This window comes from Vidua macroura, chromosome 4, assembly GCF_024509145.1.
Source record: "Vidua macroura isolate BioBank_ID:100142 chromosome 4, ASM2450914v1, whole genome shotgun sequence".
NCBI lineage: Eukaryota > Metazoa > Chordata > Aves > Passeriformes > Viduidae > Vidua > Vidua macroura.
The window spans coordinates 51417111-51428108 of NC_071574.1; the positions used below are offsets into that span (position 1 = coordinate 51417111).

General features: G+C 42.3%; 1 long non-coding RNA gene across 1 annotated transcript; it reads left to right on the forward strand.

The window, feature by feature from the left end:
• The first annotated feature begins 314 nt into the window (after positions 1–314).
• LOC128806615 (uncharacterized) lies at positions 315–10556 on the forward strand. Its single transcript, XR_008436882.1, has 3 exons — positions 315–582; positions 8675–8774; positions 10291–10556. It is a non-coding gene; the product is annotated as an uncharacterized LOC128806615 (long non-coding RNA).
• The last annotated feature ends 442 nt before the right edge of the window (positions 10557–10998 follow it).

A 10998-nucleotide genomic window follows, 5' to 3' on the forward strand; every position in this document is an offset into this window, starting at 1 on the left:
CTCAGAGAAAACAGGAATTCCAGAGCTGGACTGCTGGGACAGGCCTCTGGGTAATTACTTTTAATACAGACTATTGAAAAATAAACTGCTCTGTGCTAAAGGGCAGGTATTTAGGGGTTTGAAAGAGGAGGCAAATTAGGCGCATGTGAAGGACAGGCGACTGCAGGCTGGGGAGCGAAAGTGGATTTTTCCAAAGGAAAGGCAGAGGCTGACAAGCTTTTCCCACACCGCTCCCCCGTGAGGCCAGCCTGACGTGAAAGAGCCACATTTGTGTGCGCCCGGCGCTGGGCCCCTCCCGGAGGGCGCGGCGCGGCCCGGCCGGGGCGCGGCTGGCTCCGCGGGTGGGAGCCCGGGAGAGGCCGCGCTCCAGCCCTGCCGTGAGGGAGGGCGCGCTGTGCTCCCGGCCGCGCCGCTCCTGAGCTCCGCTGCTTTCTGGTTTAGCCTCTTTGTTTCCCTTGTCCTGCTGCCAGCAGGGCAGACAGTGCGGGCAGTCAAGGAGCAGCTGCCTGCTGGAGCTCCGAGGCGCACGTCACACGGGCAGGGCTGCCGGGGCACAGCCAGCCGGCGAGGGGGTGAGGTCAGGTGAAACATTAGCCACGTTCTCTTGGCTTCCCGTCAGGGCCTTTCAAATATTTCTTTATGTGCTGCTGATGCTGTGCTTGTTTGGCATTTAAAAGGTATGCTCCGACAGGATTTCACAACGAGCTGCCATTTTACGGTTCAAAACACATGCGACCTTATCACCCATGGAAATGTGTGTCTCCATGAACCCCTTCCTCTCCCCTCCCTCGGGGCTTGCAGCAGAGCCACTCCAGGCAGATCAATCATGAGGACTGTGTAAGCGGCTAAAAATAATGCCACTCATAAAAGTCTGGAAGCTGTTGCTCATTTTGGGGTTTGAATATTCCAGTGTCAGTCAATACCAATGACTTGCTATCTGGACAGTGGTGGATAAGGGTCAGATGTTCTTCTAAGAGATTAACGTGACTTGAAATCCCCTTCCTCTATGCCTCTTGCCAAAGTGTGTCTCTTCAGTTTCCCAGGTTGCAGGGAACAGGCAGGTATTCTTGACCGTTCGTCACGAGCAGAATTTCATCCTAGAGTCAGAAAAATACTGTTGGAAGACAGAGTGAAGTAGCCTGTATCCTCCATCCCGACAGATGCCAGTCAAACCAGTTCTTAAAGGCTCCAGCAGTGCTGCAGGCAACGTGTGCCAGTGCTTCCTTGTCCTTTCTAAAGCTTATCCAGATGGGAACATGGGCTAGGTTCTTTATCTACCTGTCTAGCAACATAAAGGCAGAGCAGAATGTTGCTACACTACTGGTGACTTGCAGAACGTCCTATAGACAGTATTTCCTCCAGGTCAGGGTGGGGATGGTGAGAAGGATAGTTTGATAAAGCCTGGGGTGCAAATCCAAAAGGCTGAAATACATCTTGTGCCCAGGATAAACAACAGAGAGATCAGAGAAGTGAGCAAATGCAGGCAGGCATGAGCTTTCACAGCTTGTGTAGGGTTGTATTGTAATTTTGTGCTGGGATTTGTAATATAGTTGTCAAAGGAGACTAATGCACTCAAGATGACACTAATGAAGTGCTATTCTTTAGAGAAACAGGAGATTTGGGTACTCAGGGATCAAATATTTTGTTTAATCTGGATTGGGTCTTGGAAAAATTTTGTTGGCTGTACCATTATGGTAGTGCTGTGTTAACGTTATGTAAATGGGCAGAGGGGTTTTTAAAAATTATCTGTAAGGAATAGGTAATATTCTGATTACCTTCTAGGCAATTTGCACTGGTTTTGAGCTCATTTTTCTTTTTAATCTCCTGGAAGATATGCAAAGAGTAGCTTGAGAAAAAACACACACACACACACACACACACACACACACACACACATAGAGCTTACCAAGAGAGGTCACTGCAACATCCTCGGTGGATGCATTCACAAAGGCATGAGACAACACTCCCAAGGTTGGTCAGAGGGGATCACTGCTTGCCTTGTAGGGTTTGGATCTCACACAGGACTCTAAACCCCAGAACTGAAGAAAACTGTGCACTGTCCTAATCATGGGAATGATTTTAATATCATGAGGTATTTTTTAAAAAGTCTGTTTCTTTTCTTTTTTTCTTGTGTGTAAGAGAGAAAGGCAGACACTCTGTGTTGCCAGTTCTTCTGGATGGACAGAGTGATACCCTCTTCTGTAACAACTCTGTCTGGCTTCCTGAGAGTAGGAAGTTTCCAGCTGGCCCTCAGACTTTTAATTTCTAATTAATTTATTCTAGATCCTACCAGCCCACATCTGCACTCTCCTCTTGCTCAACAGTTACGCAACCTGAGAAAAACATGGTATTAATTCCTGAATTTCCAAGCTCTGTTCCTGCACTGAAATCTTCTTGCCTATCTCTCCCACTCCTGCTGGTCCTGGATTCCCTGTCTCAGGGTGGAAGAAGTCATTGCTGGAGATGCTTCACTTGGCTGCCACTGCTCACAGATCTGGTGCTGAAGGATGGAGAGTGAAGGGGCAGCAGAGCACAGCACGACTGCTGGATCATTGACTGATATTCAGAATTAATCATTTCACATGTCCTTCTACATAACATGGATCAAAGGGCTTCCCAGCATTTGTTCCTGTGTGAACTATTGATTTTCTTTGCATAAACCAGCCAAGTTTAATTAAATTATGCACAGTGATAAAGAATCTACCCTCTGCTTCATGTAATGTTCCAGCAGTTAATTTATCCTCTCTGCTGAAACCACATGCCTTATTTGTAGGGCAGATTGGCTAGACAGATGTGTGTGAGAGCCCACTCCAAAATGTTGCTTCAAATACAGGTATTCCTAAATTACACCTACACAAGCCTTTCCCTTTGCTCTACTGAAGAGCTTCACCTTGTGGAAACTCTTGCAATAAGATGCATTTTCCAGTCCTCAATCATTCAGTGAACTCTCATCTGAAACCTCTTGACTTGTATGTGTGAAGCCGGAACACTTTTAAACTGAGACCAGTTACAGGCTTTGTCCATAGCATCCAGAGTTCCCAGGTTCATACACACAAGAATTCCTTTTGTTGAAGCAAACATTTCCTCCTGTTGGGTTATCTGTTCTGGCCTCCCTGCAGACTCACTGCTTCTAAGGACTCCATTAACCTGTGAGGATGACCTCAAAGATTTGTCCTCTAATGAATGACTTTACTTTTGGCTGCACTGAAGTTCATATCAAAAATTTGTTGCCTATGTGCAGTTTTCCAAGCATGTCTTATTGCTGCTACTCAGGGACCTGTTTTCTTCTTTATTGACTGCTTCTCATTTCATTTGAATTTGGGTGTGTCCATGCTCACTGAGCTATCCAGAGATTTCAGATAAAGTTCTTAAGAGGAACAGAAACAAAGACCTCCCCCCACCCCCCCCATCCCAACGGTGCTCCTGAGGCACAAGGTTGAATCTCATATCTTAGACTTACTTTAATTTTGTCTGCCTAGCAGAGATAACAGAGCTCTGGAGGAGAACCTCTAGCTCATCTCTCCTAATGAATGAGCAAATGCCAAATTTGCTAGGCATGACTAGCTACACCAGTGGCTTGTAGGCTAATGTTAGCCCTGGTGGCATTGCCATCTGATTTTTTTGGAAGAGATGGGGAGTACCAGTAGAATTGTAGAAATGGAGCCTTTCTAAATTACCACATGAAACCTCCTCATGCTGCTGTAATGCAGACTAGAGAGCAACCTGCATCCCCATCTCCCCAGCTGCAGCTGTGGTGCCTGATGATGGATGAGGGTGGAAGCAGCTTTCGGCTTTTTGCATCAGGGGATGCTGTCTGCTTGTGTGGGTTGTGCCACCAGAATTAAGTCCCAAAGCTGATAAAAGTGAACTGCTGGTTAGTGTAGAAGATAATTGGACTCCTCTGCGAGGCACAGGATGCTGTGTGTGGTGTTCTGCATGAAATTCAATGCTGAGGTGTATTCAGAGTGCAATGACCAGACAACCCTTCAAGAGACTTTATGCTAGGATTTCTAGTCTGGAGTTGCCACTCAGCTGATCATGAAGTAGGTACTGAGGTCAGCATGTGTGAAATGGGGGTGAGTGTGAGCTGCACAGAAGCCTAGGAATGCTGAGGATTGATGTCTATGGGAAATACCAGGCTTGGTTGCAAGTGCCTCAAGCAGTTTGAACATTCCTCCTCCTTTTTCCCCCCCAGACACCTTTATAGGATCTAGCCATGGTGATTTTGACTGCAGACATGAAATATTGTTTCTATCCACACTAGGGCTCTACTTGTTCAGTTTTTTCACCATCCATTCCACTTCAGCCACTTTTCATCACTTTAACCTTTTACCTCAGAGTGGTCCTACTATTTCAGGTGTTCGTTAAAGTTTAACTGGTCACGAACACAAGTGAGGTTGTGATCTCATTTACTTCTGCTACCTTAATAGAGTTTCTCTGGGCTTGTAGTGATTCACAGGAGAATAGAACCTCAACCCTACTGCATATTTGGCTGAGTACAGAATGCAGACAACAAAAAGACTGATGTGTAATAGAGGGCTGTTTTCTCACCTATGCTGCTTGCACTGAGCACTGCAGTCATGACAGCGTCTCCTTCCACAACCCCTTACAGCCCGCGGAATTACTGAGAAATTTTTTTCCTTTAAATGCCCCGCTAACTTCTAGGTGTCTTGCTGACTTGCATGCAATCAGATTGAAACGTCAACAAGATGTTAATATGTAACAACTATCAGCAGGACCTTTTCACACCTTCTCCTTAGATGATACAAAGAAGCCCAACGCCCACCTGTTCCTAAATACCTGTCATCAGTTTGAAGCAGATTCAGGTGATACCTTGGACCTTTATCAGTTATTATCACCTGCAGTAGGCTCTGGCATAGGATTGCCCTAAAATATGCTTTCCATGGAAGCCTTCCAGATTTCTCCAATTGCAATCTCCTCACAAGCCAAAGAGAGCTTGTATTGTGCAAAACAAGAAACAGAAAAACAAAAGCTGAGAGGATAAAAAATAGCTCAAATGACTCAATTTCTGTTTTAATTCCAAGAATACATGAGGCCTCTGATATTTCCCACATACAACTCCTTTCTCTGCAGCACAAAGAGGATATATTTTAAACAGTACTGTTAAATGAATTATATGTTGCTACTGGATAATGGTCTGCTGTGGAGAGATAATTGTTGAGACAAAGCTGAGGTATTTATTGAAGATAAACATTGAGACAAAGCCAAGATGTTTATTTTCTAAGCACCAGACCTTACTGCAGACAAAACATATAATATCATTAGCATTATTCTTAATGTGTTGGAAGCCTGAGCATGCCCCATCACAAACACTTGTTAACTTGGCAGTGGCAGAACTGGGACTCAAATGAGAAATTCACCCAGGCTGATCCAAGTACCAATGCCAGAGGGCAGCTCTGTTGACTGTATCGGGGCAGTGCCCAAATGTTGCCCTCCTTGGCCAGTGTCTGCCCTTCCATAGCTCAGGGAGATGGCCGAAGTGCTGCCTGCAGACCTGATCACTCACAGGTGAAGCATCAGGAAGAATACATTTCTTTTTCATTGGTTCAACGAGAAACTAAAGCAAAACATTTCCTGATTCTTCAGGTTCATTTGAGGTAATGAAATCATAGGAGATATGACTAGCCGGTCATCTGATCAGTATTTTACAGTTTTCAAAACTAATTTTACAGGTACATTTGAATAATTCATGCACAGGTTTGTATCTGAACATTGGTGAAGTACAGGCCCATACAAGAACATGGGCAGCTTCAAGCAGAAGCAGGGCCTGATCCCACATGGTAATGGAGAAGAATGGGCTCTGTGATACACCTGGGTGGTGTGTGCAGCTGTCTTGGCGTGTTTGGGTGTGGTGGGGCTCCTCTGGATACATGCTGGTGCAGGTTTGCTTTTGTGAATGTCCTGTGGAGACTGAGAGCTGTGGCTGTGTTGGCTTCTAGGAGAGGATCCTAGCAGGTAAGGGGTGCCCTTTCGTCCTAGCTGTATCCACACTGTGACTTGCAGCACTACTGAGCAGGGTCCCAGCCTTGCTATTCACAGCAGTCAGTGGTTTTGGCTTTGCCCTTGATAGCTGTAGAAAGTTCTATCAATAGACTGTTTTCCACCATTTTGGCCTGGGTATGTGAAGATAGTTAAATAGCCAGCTCCTAATGATTGCATTGGTCATCAGACACCTACATACATCCGTGGACTTGGCATAATTTCCTAAACTCATTCAGAGAGGGAAGCAACATCACTGAGTATTATATGATCTGAACATGTTTCAGATTGGCTGTAAAGTGAATGTGTGTATCTACAGAAAGTGTGCCACTTTATTATACAGAGCAGAAAGACAATACAAACTTCTTACAAGTATTCTACTTCTCAAGACTGTAACCGAGATCCTTTTTAAAAAAGATAATTGAAAATTAGGCCCTAATCTATCTCATGTCTGTGACCTGATTTTGAAAGGTACTGAGCTTCCAGGATTGTCTATCAACATCAGGTGAAGGAATAAAAACTTCTGGGATCTCCATCCCTCTAGAGAAATGGAAAAAATTCCAAACAATTCATCCTTTCTGTATGCATACTGATGTATTGGCAAAAATCCCCAAACCCTAAAGAAAACCCCCGTGTAGTTCTTTATTTGGACTATGATGGATGGCTCTATTATGTCCCTGTAATCAGCACTTTCCTCACTAAACTCAAATCATAGCATTGACCTGAGAACTGCTGATTTGGTTCATGCTGCTCCTGTGGGATTAACCACTGTGTAGCCATTAGTAGCTCACTACAGACTGGCTGTGCTCCACAGTGATCTGCTGCACCTCCCTTTCTGATGGTGGGTTTCCTCCAGTAAGGCAGACACTGAGGGAGATGGTGATCCCCCAGGGCTTGCCCTAATGCACCCTCAGGTCACAGCCAGATGTTCCTTCAGGAGCGACATGGAGGGGCTTGCCAGACCTGCCCCATGGAGTACAGTCAGTATTACTGAGAGCTATGAATTAATCCTGATTGTTTGCAAGGCTCTATGCAATGTTTGCATATAAAAATTTGGCCATCGCAGAATTACCCAGTGAATTATGTCATTCATGCTTTTATGAGTGCTATGAGATAAGTTGACCTGGTTACAGATGAATGTATTTCTGGCTTTTATTTTAGTTTTGGCAAACTCCCTCAAAAGTTATCATTTTGATTTTAGTTCTTCACTGAAGAAGCCATATCTGACAGATAGATATTAATTATTATTATTAATATGTATTTTTAGTTATGTTAGAAGTCTCCAAGAATATCAGCAAAAGTCACTATGTACTCATGTACACAACAACTATCTTAGACTAGCTACAGTTGTCAAAAAAAAGAGTGGAAAAAGAATGATATACAAGCTTAAAAAATTGCAAAAGAAAGGTTATTCTCATGATTTTGGCATTTATATAAATATTCATATATTGAAAGAAGAAATTCACAAGAAATATAACATAAGAATAAAAGCTGTATGGGAATTTCTAGTAGTTCCCTGAGTTTCAGACCTTATGACGGCTTGTACTGTGTTATCTCCCAAGTCATCTGTGCCTGTCATGCATTTGACAATACATGTTTTGTCAAGTCAAACAGGCTTCCTTAGAAACAAAGAGATGACATTATTACTGCTCAAGTAGGATTCTCTGTATTTAATGCTGAGGTAGTAAAAGCTCTGTAAGGATCTTACTAAATACAATTCACATGATGTCTTTCAGAAATGCATTTATAAATAAAGACATAAATGTAAGTTATTTTGCTTTTGAGAAATCTCAGGGTTGTTTTTCTGCATTAAACTGCAATCAATTGTCAACTGCATCAATGAAGTCCAGATTTGAAAAGGAAAACTGTAATTCCTGGATTACTTGGTGATATACTATTCAATATTATGGTAATGAGGAATTAAATATGCTATTGGACTGAGGAATCCCTGCCTTCTAGACTCAAATTCATAGATCCTTTAATTGGGTATTTAGCAGAAGGCATATTAAGAATATGTGTTAAGGCACTTGCTTACACTGTCTGACATTTTGCCTAATCCTTTCAGCTTCCATACCCCAAAAAGTAGATGTGAGTCTTGCCATCTACTCCTGAGATGCATAGATAGAAAAAAAAAGAGCAAAAATAATTGTCATTTAGGTGTGACCGATGTGCTATAAATCCTTTTATCTGTCAGTGTTATAAAAACTGTGCTTCAAGTAGGACAAACGTGGTGATAAACTTTTTCAGTCCTTCCTCAGACAACATTGATTTCCCTCATGGGTAGCTAAAGATGGTGAACAGCAGAAGTAGCACACTAGCTGGAATTCTCTAGGAGTGACAGCACTGTACTTTTCTCATTTGAAGTTTGTACATTTAAAGGATACTTGCATATTCTTATTGGCCCCTTTGGGATATTTGCAGTTCACACATACAGCCTGATCTTCCACTGAGTCTCAGCAATGTGCTTTGCAGTGGTGGTGAGTCTTCTGCAGCAGTCTCTCTTGGTGGGATACCAGCGCTTTTTATTATTGTTAGAAAGACAAGGTCAAATACAGTTGGAACAGGAAATTCTGTGGTTTGTGGTGGTCTTCAGCTTATTGGAAGTTCATTCTTGAGATTCAGAGCTCTAAAAAACAGTTCTACTTCTGCCCTAAATAGTTTTTTCTTACCACAGAGATTTCTGTACCTCAGAGGACTTTGAGACTGGAGCTGATTGTAGTCTTCACTCTGCAACTTGCTGTGATCTTTTGTAGTGGCCATGAAGGATCTCAAAGGTAAAGAGCCTCAATGGTGCTTGAAATGCCATAGATGACCTATGAGTAGGGAACAGGTCAGATTCATTCATAGCCACCTGTGTCAGGTGTAGTTTTCTTGTAGGAAGAGAGTCTGGCAAACATTCCCTGCAGAAGCTGCTCTGTGTGAATAATGTCAATCAGGAGTTCAGAGCTGCTACCAGATTATATACTGACTTAGCCAATAGTGTGCTTCAATACCATTACCAATAGCTGCACAGTGGCTACATGCCCTTAAAAATGTTTTCCTCCATTTATCAGAACCTTCTCTTCCACTGCAAGTCAACTTCAGACATCTGTTCTCATATACACAAAGACTGCTGATGTCACAGCTGAGGTCAGGTGGCATTTTGATGTTGATTTTATTAAGTGTGTGTTCTAGTACCCTTTGCACATGCTATTGTGCTGCTTCTTCATCAAGACATGAATACAATATTTGCTGGTTTTGAAAAAACTGTATTAATTATGTGAAACACTGAGCTCAGCCCATACATCAAAAGCACTTGTAGGTGCTCACCTTCCCACTGGAGGTTTGCTTGACAAAACCACTGGTGTGTGCCTTACCATGCATGACCATTTTCTTTGTGCAAACTTCTGGTGGTTTGCATATATATACTAGATCTGAAATAATTACAGTTCCATAATTATTCCACAAATTCCAAATTCCAAAATGCATGCTTTCATAATTTTGACTAACACTAGAGTTGTTTTCATTATTTGCATGTTGTGCCCGGGTGATCATAAAACAAGAAAGATGCTTCAGTTCAAGGAGAGGGAGTGGAAAGAAGGACAGATCAGAAGTTGCAAGAGTTGAAGGAAAAGAAAGAACTGTAAAGTCTTTTTCTTCAAGCAGAAAATGATTTATAAATATTTACTAGAAGGATTCATAACAGATTTAAATGAACTTTCATAATCTTAACAAAATCAACATTTACCAAGAAGAAGGGCAGTCCCCATTTCTATCCAGTTTAAGCCTACTGACAGTAGTGACTGTGTTTCTCACTTACCTGTTTTGAAAATTTAGGGCACAAAACTTTCTGCTCTGTGTCTTCTAGGGGTTTGAAAAATCACAGAATTAAACAATTAACAAAAGTGACTCCAGAATGCCTCTGAGCTGTGGGAAGTCCTCAAGACTCCCCTCCACCTCACCTTTGAGCTCTTTTTCCGAATTGCTGCTAAAGCTCCAAAAGAGCTAAAAGGCTGAAATGAAAGGACTGTCTCTTTTTAGAAAATGTAACCTGCTGTAAATAGTGCTCTGCGTTGTTGACACACTTTTAAACACTATTGGGGGCAATGCTGTGGACTCATTTGTCTCCCTTGAAATGAAATTTTTGGTAGTATTAGCTGATAATTTATTCTAAGCAACATCAATTGCTGAAAATAACAACATTCCAGAAGGCTTATTTAAAATATAGTGTATTGTGTAATTCTTTTTATTTGTCTGTTGCACAATCTATTTGCTGATACTTGTTTCTCTCCCTCCCTCCCTCTCCCCTAGGCTATCAAACAAAGCTGCCCAACCTTACACTCATCCATCATCCTTGAGTTATTAAGAGAGTAGCTGCAGAACATTTACAAGTGCATAGGATGGATTGCTGGCTGCTTTTCAAGAACACAGTCAGTGCTACAAAAACTTTGCAAGATGGCAAATTTTCTCATGTTTCCTGTTCCTTGCTCTGCTAGAACCTGCTAGAAGGAATAGTTTCTTGAATTTAGGGTTACTAATCTAGGTTGATGCCAAAGCTGTTACTCATTCATGTCTAATACCAGATTTTTATTTTATCTGAATAAAATATTTATCTTTTTGTAAACGTGTGTTAAAGAGGTATGAGGCTATATTAAAAGGAAGGAAGAAAGGGGTCAGGATAAATGCAGACATTGGAGGGTGAGTGTTATAAGACTTTCTCAAGGTTAGGCTTAGAAAAAATCAGTGCACAAAAGTAGAGGTTAAGAGATTTTAAGTGTCTCACATGAGAAGTGTAACCAAATGGAGGTCAAATGGATCATACTGCATGATGACTTCTTAGTGATTATAAGAGAAAGGTTGGGATGGAGTGGAGTTGCCATGTAAGAATCTAAGACTCTGATCAACATCTTAGGGTGTGCACAAAGGTGTCTATGATGGTGCAGTACAATTTATTCCCAGAGTTTGAAGAGCTGGGAAACACAGTGCAAAGGCTGCATGCACGCCAGCACTGAACCAGAC